The following is a 12,727-nucleotide window of genomic DNA, read 5'->3' as shown; positions in this document are numbered from 1 at the left end:
ACTGAAATGAAATATGCTCAAATCGATAGGGAAGCATTGGCAATTTATTGGACAGTACAAAAGTATTACCCATATCTCTATGGTAGAAAATTCACATTGGTTACTGATTGCCAACCCCTAACTTCAATATTCAGCCCGAGCAAAAGCATTCCGGCAACGACTGCCGCGCGCGTTCAGAGATATGCTATATTTCTCTCTGGATTCGATTACGATATACAGTACAAAAGTACTAAAATGCATACTAATGTGGACGGATTGTCGCGTTTACCCGCGCCGTCAAAGGAAAAGGGTAAAGAAATTTCAGTTGAAGATGTGTTCTACACTTCTCAGTTAGAACAAATTCCGGTCACGAGCGCGGAAATCAGCCGTGAAACTAGGCGGGAGCGCGTTATGTCACGTGTATTTAGGCAAGTACAACAAGGTTGGAAAACCAATGATAATGCCCCTCTTTTGAAAGGCTATTACGCGCGACGAAATGAATTGACGATTCACCACGGATGCTTAATGTGGGGCATTAGGGTGATAATTCACATTAAGATGCGCGAACGTGTGCTTGATTTATTGCACATCAGCCATCCAGGTATCGTTAAAATGAAGGCACTAGCGCGTAGTTACGTCTGGTGGCCTGGCATTGACACTGACATCGAACACATGGTTAAAAGATGCGAACCGTGTCAGATGCAACAGAAATCGCCCGCGAAAGTTCAGTTACACCCGTGGGAATGGCTTACGTCAAGTTGGGAGCGAATACATGTAGATTTCATAGGTCCATTTCTTGGACGCATGTTCTTGGTTATCGTAGATGCTCATTCGAAATGGCCAGAAGTCATCGAAATGAAATCGATAACTTCTGAAAGAACAATTGAAGAATTGCGTACAATATTCGCAAGATACGGCTTGCCCAAGCAATTAGTATCAGACAATGGTTGTCAATTTACATCTGAAGAATTTTCTCTGTTTATGAAGAGAAACGGGATATGTCATATAAGAACTGCGGTAGCAAAACCGTCCACAAATGGTCTTGTGGAAAGGTTCAATGGCTCTTTCAAATCTGTAATGCGCGCTTTAATGCATGAAAACACCGATTTCAATTTGAAGATCAACTCTGTCTTGTTGGCATATCGTAATACGCCACATTGTACGACGGGGGAAACTCCTGCAAAACTGTTTTTCGGTCGGAATTTGCGCAGTAAACTTGATTTGATGATACCCGACACACAGACACGAGTCACTAATGGTCAAATGCAATTGTCAATGGCTGACAATAGAAAAGTTCGCGAATTCGAATTAGGCCAACATGTCTTAGCGCGAGATTTCAGACCTACTTCAAGGGAAAAATGGACCCCTGGGTCAATAGTTTCTCGAGATGGTCCACTATTATACAAAGTAGATATCGGGAATAATATGACATGGAAACGCCATGTTGATCAGCTTCGCGCGTCGGAAATGCAGAAGTATTCTTGTATAAATGTACCTGTTTTCACACCCTTAGAAACTACTTTAAATGCCGCGAACACAAATGTCATTGAACTTCAGCCGGCACCGAATTCGATGGAAATAAATGAGTCCCGGGATAATCGTTGTAATGATACGGATTTACGATTGCCAGAAAGACGCTATCCATTACGCAATAGAAGACCGCCCGAACGCCTGCAGTACTAATGACACTGATGGTTTAATGTTAGGCCAATTACGTTTTATAGTGGCATACAGACATTAACTTTAGTAGGCAGGAGAGAAAGACAGATCCTCAGTTGTTTTTACAACCTGTGTCGAATTCGAACGCTCACTAATGTTCTTTGATTGCATGATATAATGAATAAAAGGTCATGCTTAGTTTAGAGAGGTCATGCACTTGAAATGGAAAGGTTTTATTGATTTATTATTCTAATGGTTAGAATTGTGTTCATTGATATTTACATGTAAACGGATTTGTATTTATGTTCATTTTTATTTATATGTATGATCAATGAAATTAAAAAGGGGAGAATTGTTGTGTATTTAGATAATGCCGCTACGCCACGCCTACTTATAAATGAAGCGTAGCAACGCTCCGCCCCATGTTCTTCATAACTGCATGTTGACCTCTGATCTGGTTAGTTAGTTGTTAGGCATTGATCGCTTCTATCGTTGAATGATAATAAAGTAGCCACTGAAATTATATGCGTTTCACTTCGTTTGTTTACCCAAACACAACATATATCTATATGAATTATGTGTTGCTCATATTTACAGATACAAACATCCATGAAGAAACGAAGCAAACGTCCCTGAACGCATCCATACTTCTTCTTTTAATACAAACACAGCTATATTTATTTCGATAGATGGAAAAAGTCATGACCATCACACTTGATAGGAATTGCAATATTGCGTATATATATCACAGTCAAATTGTATCATCTGCCTGCCATTAGAGTCAAAGACTATAACTGATAAAACCCTTGATAGGCCCAATCTAGCAAATTATAGCTCGTAATAAAAGAATCAATATACTATAATTTCTAAAGATGACTCAATTAATATTTTAGACACAATAAAGTTGCTTGAAGAGACACTGTGATAAACTCATTAATTTCAATTTAAGTTAAACATATTCACAAATTGAGTGTTTGTTAACACATTGATGATTGCGGCACGTTTTCTAAGAATTAGCTTTTTGTTGTTGATTATGATATTCACAAATTTAAATGAGGCAAACCTTTAAAGACATATTATAAAATCAAAAAATATTTGCTATCCACGGGTCGATCTCTATAAGTGAGCAGGTTGCCATACCGGTATTCGTTCTATCATGGCCTTCAAGTTCTGTATAAACTTCCTAGTGGGCATCCAACGTTGCTGCAAAGTTGTATTTAGGTTGCATTCGAACGTTGCAGTTTGGTTGAACCGTTACGGTTGTACCAATGGTCTAAAAGAAAGTTTTCCCGACGTTTTTTCCAAACGTTGCTGCAACGTTTTTTCCAAACGTTGCTGCAACGTTGTATTTAGGTCGCATTAAAACGCAGTATTTTTAAATTATATTTTAAATAATATGAAAATATATATAATATTTAAATATAATAAATATAAATTTATAAATATAATAAATAATATATACAAAAAAACGCGCCCGCGTGGCAATCGAACCCACCAACTTCCGATCGCTAGGCGGATATAAAAAAAACGTGCCCACGTGGGAAGCGAACACACCAACTTCCGATCGCTAGGTGGATACCTCATCCACTACACCACGACGATGTTGAAAATTACAGACAAAAACGTTGAATATTAATATTTTTGGTTGAAACTTTGAAACTAGATGCTAACATTTTAATTCATAACACAACTTAAACAATATATTTATCCGGCGATTTTGAGTGAAAGTTCATCTTTAGCATCGTTATGTTTAACCAACTGATTTGTAAAATTAAAAAAATTGAATTTCTAAAATTTACACGAAATCATATGCATGAACTGTATTATTATAAAGTACGATTCCTACTCGGGGAGCGTTTCATTATCCCCTCTGTAGACACCAAGTACTGGTTCTTTCTAGGAAACGGACTCGACAGTGTGCATATCTGCCTCGAAAGAGCGGTTGGCAGTAAATAGTTTGTTTATTTTTTATATTATTTAAAAAAGAATTAAAAAATACTACGTTTGAATGCATCCTAAATACAACGTTGCAGCAACGTTTGGAAAAAAACGTCGGGAAAACGTTCATATACACCATTGTGACAACCAAACTGCAACGTTTAAATGCAACATAAATACAACTTTGCAGCAAGGTTTGAAAAAAAAACGTCGGAAAAACTTTCATTTACACCATTGTGACAACTAAACTGCAACGTTTGAATGCAACCTAAATACAACGTTGCAGCAACGTTGGAAAAAACGTCGGGAAAACTTTCATATACACCATTGTGACAACCAAACTGCAACTGCAACGTTTGAATGCAAGCTAAATACAGCGTTGCAGCAACGTTGGAAAAAAAACGTCGGGAAAACTTTCATATATACAATTGTGACAACCAAACTGCAACGTTTGATGAAACGTCCGGGTAATGTTTTGTATGCAACAGTGTGGCAACGTTCGGTAATTGTTGCCGACGTTGCGACTTAAATATTACGTTGCAGCAACGTTCGCACAACGTTTGATGCCCACTCAGATATATCTCTGTCTTGGCCTTTACAGAGAGGGATTGGAGCGTCTGAGACAGTTCCGTCTGCAAAAATAAGGAAGCAGGAGTAATACAAACACTTAAAATAAAAATAAACTCAGGTGAGTGGTATTTGTTTAAAAAGGTTTAATTCTTTATTGTTACAATATAACCACACTGTAATGTATATTTTTATTTATCTAGTTATAAAAACATTTCGCTAACTTCATTTGCCGCAAATATGCTATTTAAATTTTCAGATACACTAACACAAACAGATCTAACACCCCATGAAAACCTTATCATCACTGCTTAGAACTATTGATTCAGTACACTGAATTACACGTTTACTTGACACTTCAGAAATTAATCGGTGACATTCTACAATGATTCTTATAAACACTTCAAAACCCATCCTCCACTCAGTATTAGTGCTTGTTCGCCTGAATTGATTAACTGAATAACCTGACCTGATGATGACATTTTAGCTGTTTTTATATATACCTAACACACTATTTATCAGCAGGCACATGTTGTGTTGGGCGTGTGAAGGACGAACACTATGCACCCAAGAGGTTAACTAGTGCTAATGACAATGTGGTGTTGTCAATGGTAACTGGTGCTACTAGGGTTCTATCTTTAACTTTACTTGAATTTCAGACGACGGTGAATTATTTCAAAAAACTTTTTTTAACAAGTTTCCTTAAGAATGTCAACTACTGCATCAAAGCCAGATTTGTATGCTGCTTATGACAGCGTGAAAAACATCAGAATTACTTTATTTAATAAGCATGTGTTCTTGTTAGAAATGCCATGTTTGCATTAATTGAACACGGTTTTGATTTAGGCAACGTGGAATTTTGTCGATTTCAGACGTATTCAATGAGTTATTCTTATACCTTGAGATATCGGTACAAACTGCAAGAAAAACTTTCTTTTATGCACTATAGATTTTTGAAAATGTATTTCAATATTTTGAGATATTTGCAAACATAAAGTTCTTAACGTTGTGTTTACATTCTGGCAAGCCCGTTTGTAAACCTCTGAAAACCCTGTTGATTTCTGCACCCTGATCAAGCTTCTGAAGAACATTTTAAAGGGTAGCTGACATGTGTTGATTCCATACAGAAATCAGTCTGTATTTGTTCATTCTAGCGAGAACACAATGTCTTCCTGGGTTTCAAATGCCTTTTATCACTTTAACTCTATGCTTTATTTGTCATGCATGCATAGTATTCTTTGCAGACATTTGTGTACTGTCGAAAACAAATCGATCCTTTTGTGTAGATTATCATGTTTTTATGAATCAATTATAAGTTAATTTAAACCTACACAACATGTAAATCACAATATTAGTGCATATCAAGGAAATAAAAACACAATGCTAAGTAAGACATGTGTTTTATCATAACTTTCCAGAGTGTGTTTGATTTACATTTCAAGACATTTTTTTTAATAATGGCGTGGGGCTATTAGTACAATTAACATTACGTGTAACATATACCATTTATTTTGTTCTTATCTTTGTTCATTTTGAAGATTGTTGAATAAACTAACTACATATTTTAATGTATTAAAAATAACCTTACATGTTTTAACAGTAAAACAAAGTTTTCTATGAATCATCAGACTGCCTATCTACTTAGAACCTTTAACCAGCTTGCATCTCTCGACAAAGTTGTTATGCAAAAACTTCAGCAATGAGATCAACAAAGCTTACAACGTAACTTTAACAAAGGTATAATTATATGAGAATGTATGATATTCTTCCTCAAAGTTCTTGGAAGGATTTAAGGATTGTGTTTAGACTTGAATGTTGATAGGTACTTATCAAAACAATTTTCACGAAAAGAACATCATGAAAAGAACATCATGCTTAGAACATTGACAAATAAGACCACTTTGTTGTCATCAATTAATGTAATGTGACCCATCAGTTAACCAGCCAGAATTTGTTAAATGGAAAAAGAGTTACCATTCAATAAAATAAAAGATAGTCAAAAATCGAGAAAAACTATGCGTAATTATGTAATATTTATGCCATACCATTGTAAATGATGTGCATTCTAAAATTGAAGTTAAACAATAAGAACAAAACAGACCACATGAATTCAAAGACTAGAAATGTTTGTACATTCCAAAAACATCTAAATTATCAATCAACATTTTAAACTGATTTGTTTTCAACTGGCATAAGCTTGCAGAATTTGGATTTATGTTAATAGACCTTCAAGGGGTCGTTCACAATACCCAATTGGCAAGAACAAAAAAGCTCAATTTAAACAAACGTAGGTAAGGTAACAACAGTCAAGCAGTCAACGTGCGATTTCAACAACATATGATTTTGACGAGAGAGAGAGAGAGAAAGTGAGACTGAGAAAACTCCGTGTAAAAAGAAGTGGTAAAAGTGGTACAAGTGTGTGTAATTATCAACATCTTATGAGAGTGATAGCATAATCTAATTGCTTGCAAACTTAGACCTTTCATCGGGTAGGACTTCTGTGAGTATTGTCTGTGTGCCATTTAGTACCGTGCAAAATACTCTGGGAATTTGTATTACAGAGCTTATTACTTTAGGCAATATCATATAAAAACATAGAAGATAGATCTTGCTTCAATTTCACTACTTGATGATTTGACAGAAAAATACGTGTCGCTTACAAGTATAATTATGTGTATTTGATATATGAACCAAGACATGCCAAAAAAGGCATTGGGCCATATGAGGCCAGGGTAGCACCAGACAAGCGGGCGCATCTTGACGTTCTAGTCAGAAGTTTCCCTGTCCAAAAATGAAAAAGCAAAACCTTCTTGTTATTTCTATTGTCGGCATTTGATCAGTGCAGCTTTATAAAATCAAAATTCTACTAATTAGCTAAATTTAAATTCTAATATATATTTAAAGACACACAGTTCATGTGTGATACTGATCAACCCACAATCGCAGACATGCGAAGTCAGCCATAAAACAACAAATCGTTATGCCTTTTTCAAGTATCACCTACAACTACCATTATTTGTTTTTCATTACTCAAACAGCGATATGCTTGATTTTGGTATGGTTTTGCCGTTGTGATGTTGATTGTAATAACATATATTGCAAACAGTTCTTTCACATTAAAGGGAATAGCTTAAACCCCATTTGCACATTTTTGTTGCGGAGAAAGAAAAAACTGTGAGCTTTCAACATAAGAATGATTCAAAATATAAATACATCTTCATTAGATGTAACTCTTTTTTAAAATAGGCGACGATAAGATTTTGATTTACACCTCTATGAAGTGTAATTTACTATTTTTGAATTTTAACAATTGATCATTAACATACCGTATGACTAATTCTTTTTCATTTTCTGTATATAACTTTTTCTGTTATGACAAATTCAATGAAATCTGGACCATGACTAACAGCATGTGATCAAGTCAAATATTGTTTAAGAAACATCAACCCTGAGTGAACGCAAACCTTATACAATTGGTCAAAAAGTAAACACTGATGAGAGAGCACAAAATCAGCTTCAATATGCAAAACCAGAAACCCCGTGTAATTATGTGCTGTTCACGGCTCACAAATCAGTGCATGAAACAGACACGCAGAGCTGGAAATCTAATATGGCAAATAATATTTGATCATAAAGTTGAGATCCGATCATATTTGATTCCGACAATAATTGTTTATTCGGTTTAATGGAGTCAATAGCTCATAATGGCAATACATACAAAGCGGAGAAGAAACAATAATGCCAATTGTATTTCTGTATTTTGTGTTCCACTGATGTTCGGTATGACAATGATTACAGCTATAACATGCAGATGAAGTATACATATTATTTATTTATTTTATATAATATTATTTATTCATTATAATGAATTTGTAAAGTCCTTAAAAGGTATAATTATATATACATATCTAAAGGACGAGGTTCGAAATAACTCTATAAAAGGTCAATACTTAATTCACCTGAAACAAATGTATGCTATTAATTTCATTACACACAAACATGGTGTTCTTTAAATAACAAACTAGACAACGAGCCATCTTCATATAACAAACAAGCAATCGTCAACATTGCATTGTCTTATCTGTTGTAACAAGTAACTTCTTGTTATTCACTTCAATTTATTTTATGTTTTCCAGTAGTTTATAGAGAAATATCAGTGAATTAAAACTGATAATTTCACTGCTCAAACAGTGAAAATTATCAGTGAAAATTATCGATAATTTCCATTGTTTACTGTAAAATGACGTCAGTTTTTTTTACAAAATGACGTCATTATCCCAGCAAAATTCTTTAGTTAAACGCTTTAACAATGTATATAAACTGTGAAAAAAGCATAAAATAAACTGAAAATGTTTTCGATTCGGTGGAATATCGATTTTAATTCACTCGTGATCATAGAAAATATATATTTTCACTCGTGGCTGCGCCACTCATAGTAGTAGTATTTTCTATGATCACTCGTGAATTAAAATCGATAATCCACCGAATCCAACAAATATCCTCTATATAATTGTTCGAGAACCTGTGTTTCCATTACCGGTATTTTAGCCCCACTAGTTAAATGATTTAAATGTTGATCCAACATGGATGCATTACGATCTGACATGGCATATTATGCAGGGATGGGAACAAAAATGTTCGAATGGGAAAGTCACGCCACATATAATAATAGTTTTTCCCTGAGCTTACAATTTAACAAATTGTCCTCGTGTTGTTTTTTTTTAAAAAGTATGTTACTTTTGATCCTTTTATGTATCTTATAGCTGCATCAAATAGCAAAATATGTAAAGTATGAGATCAAACCTTCTTAATAATGCTTTATTCAAATAGTATCCTTGGTATAGATGTTTTTTTTCTATATAAAATACCCTGAATAAATATATTGCATGTTAAATTGCACTTCAGCTGCTGATTTTGAACATCATATACGACAAAAGCAAAAACATATCGGACTATCCCTGTATTGTGATGTTAGAAATACGAATGTGTTCACCCATAAATCAGTTGTTTCATACATTTACAAAACACACCCACATACTGCAATTGCGTTCTCTGAAGATTAAGTTGCATAGAACATAACTGTCTTAGACAAAAAGTGCAGTTCTGAGATTCCTTTTTTACCAGATCTTTTAAACATAAACATCATACAAATAATATCTCTAGCCACAAGATTTTTAAATGTGTTTTTACGGTTCATAAGTACCGCCCCTGTCTGATCTCTTATCGTGTGTCACTATGATGCACGCTATTATAAAACTCGAATAACGCTAAGATAAAATGGAAAGCAACATGAGCCTTTTAAAGCATTTCTACAGACAACATGCTGCAATTATGAGAAGTATGAGGTGTTTCATTATCCCTAACCTTGCTGGTAACATTCATGTAATCAAGTTGGGAATATTGTCGAAATCCCATTTAAAACAATGGATTTTATAACTGTTTACTAAAAGTCCGTATTTCAACAATTAAATTGAATTGGAAGTACGTATATATGAAAGCATTTTTATTTCATACATATAATTAAAGCTCTGACAATATAACATGCTTTAATACATTATTTTCAACGCATTAAAGCACCTGCGAGATATACCTGTATTATATTACCCATTATAGATTATAGCCAGTTACAATTAATACCAAATGTATCAAAGCATTATTATTTTTACCCGTTTCAAATTGGTATACTTGCAAAATAAAATAACGGCAACAATGACATGAAACATACTTAAACAGCAAAGGTAAAATTTAACCGACTAAGTGCTTCATCAATGCCTACCTTGCAAATCTGAAGTTTGATGGGCCATCACACGCATGTTTGGGATATCCCTGACGTAGCCTCATCGAGCTGTAAAGACGACTTCTATTAGCTGACCAATGCATTATTCAGAAACACTTAGACCCATTACTTGTCACACATACGTGTAGTGTGACCTATCAGTAAACGAGCGAGAATTTGTTAAACGGTACAAACGGTTTCCAAAACAATAGGAAATACGACTTTTCTTCTTTGACATTTAAAATACTTTATTTTACATCTCATAAGAAATGTTATTTTTGAAAAGAAATTAAACAATCATTAAATGAGCAACAAAGAAATCACAAACACCATGAGAAAATCTAAATTACCATACATAAATCAAAAGCTTATTATACTTAAAGTGCCGAAATCAAAATAATATTAATACGATTAATTAAAATAAGAAACTTAAATAGTTTTCGTCCATACAGGCTAATTCGTAATTATGGTCGATTACGAGTGATTACTAATCGAACGGTTATCCGTAATCTTATAAATAACAATACGATATTGACTTGTTAATGACGCAGTGGGTAATAGAGATATAACATATAGTGCTTTTCATTTGCATACAAAACACAGAAGCTCTGCAAACCTGATAATTGTAACTACAAATGCATTCCCGATGAATTAATAAATCATTATGTCATGATCAGATATCAACTATGACTATCGTTATTAGTTTCTCATTCTTGATACAACCTCTTATTTGCGTTGCGTATTGGTTTCCTCCAAGATGTTGAGTGTCATACCATCAATTGAAAAACAGGTATATCACAATATCTACAAGAATTTTTGGCGGAGAGAGTGCAAATACCAGTGAGCTTTAAACCGCAGAAATGATAATCTCTGATGTCGGAACAAAGCACCTGGTGTAACTATAATTACTATCATAATACAGGTATGGTGCTGAGAAATTATTCAATGGTCTAAGGTGATATAAGCTGATGGGACCTTGTAAAGCAAAACCACAGGTAATGCTGGTTACTGAAAGAAATACGAGTGGTTACCACACTACGAAAGGTAGTTCCACCATCTGGCTTTGTGGTTTGCGATTGCAATCGTGATCCCAAATTTGTGTGATGTGGTTGCCACTTCGAAATATTCCAGCAGAGATAGATGTGTCGAAGGAAGTCTTAAATGAGTAATCAAACGTCCACATCGATATTCCATACCCAAGATATCTGAGATATTATATTAGTGTTGTATTGCTGTTTTGCCATAAGCTTTTGCATGAGACTACACTATTGGAACATATTTAACATTAGCAATATGTCATTTAAGATTCTATCACTGACTCGTTTTCGTCGATCTCTATGTTGGATTTTCATAAATAAATAAAATAAAATCACGTCTTTCATTAAAAAAGGAGGCGCATTTCAAAATTTATTGGCGTAAAATAATTCAAAATAAACTGGTACATATTACACATTCAGAGAGTACAAAATAAACCTTGATATTCACTGGCATTAATCGTATTTACATGTGTTATTTACGATTCACAAATTCGTGTCGGAAACATGCACGCTGAACTTCAAATCAAATGTCGTCAATACTATTTCATCATGGGATCATACGCCATAATACCGGTACTTGTTTATTCAGTTTTAAGGCGTCTATTCGTGGTCAGGCTTCACGTAACACAATTGAACAGTAAATGGTGACATCAAAGGGTATATATGTGATTCGCTGGTCAATGATTACGCAATTCCCATGCTGAGGAATTAGATGTCTTATTAAAATGAATGATTTGAAGTCAGCAAAGAAAAGCAACGTTTTTGACTATTCATTTGTAAAACCAATACATGCATTAAAGAACATTTCTTTTTTCTACAGGGTTGTGGAGTTCTCGATTCTCGATTCACAGCTCCTCCGTAAATCATGCTGCATTTATCGTCCTGCATAGTTATCGTTGGCAGACAACCTTGGGCGTTAACAGCATAGCTGCATTGTTTTAATTTTGAACACAAGAACACAAACAACACGAACACATGCATAACACCCATGTCTTTCACAACTCTTAACCCATAGTGTTTACGTTCTATGAATTCGAAGCTATGTGCATTTCAACAAGGCTCTACAAACCGTAAAAGATGTCCGATATTTGTTTTCCGAATGCTTATATATAATTTCATTTTTAAGTGACACATAGAAGTCTAAGACATAAATGGCAGATTGTGAGTTTTTCTTTTCTTATCAAATGTTTGCTTTATAAACCGAATAAAATTTGAATATATCACAAACAAGTTCCATAGTGTAACCATTAAAAATCCTTGTTCACATCTATTTCATGCTGCGCCAAATTATAATTAAAAAAGTAATGACGAAAAGACGCGCAACCATAGGAGCGCAATATAGCATTTGAACAGATCCCTTCTCCTGTTGTGAAAACTTATCAGTATAAAACATTTTCTTTCCGAGAATCTTAACGACATAACTGTACTCACAACTAAATCCATCATACTGTTTTTTTAGCAGATGTACTCGTATAAAGCGGTGGCAATTTAAATCATTTGCAAATGTGTCTCCTTTGAGTGCTTTTATAATTAGTGATGTTCTGTTCTGATAAAGGGGTTACAGGAATTGTTTAACTGGCTGAAGTCATTAGGAGACTGCAAAAATGAGAGATGTGTGTTTTGTGTATTAACTTATAGCGTTTATAGTGATATAAATATATAACACAAGGTCGCATTTCATTGAATTGCAAGTTAACCTAACAATTGTGTTATTATTTTTTATGTGTTTTACTTCATTTTGATAATGCCGCATTGCTTCCAATGTTCTTAA

The sequence above is a fragment of the Dreissena polymorpha genome, chromosome 3, assembly GCF_020536995.1.
Source record: "Dreissena polymorpha isolate Duluth1 chromosome 3, UMN_Dpol_1.0, whole genome shotgun sequence".
Taxonomy (NCBI): Eukaryota; Metazoa; Mollusca; class Bivalvia; order Myida; family Dreissenidae; genus Dreissena; species Dreissena polymorpha.
The sequence above is the reverse complement of the archived record's forward strand: the minus strand, read 5'-3'. Positions refer to the sequence as shown.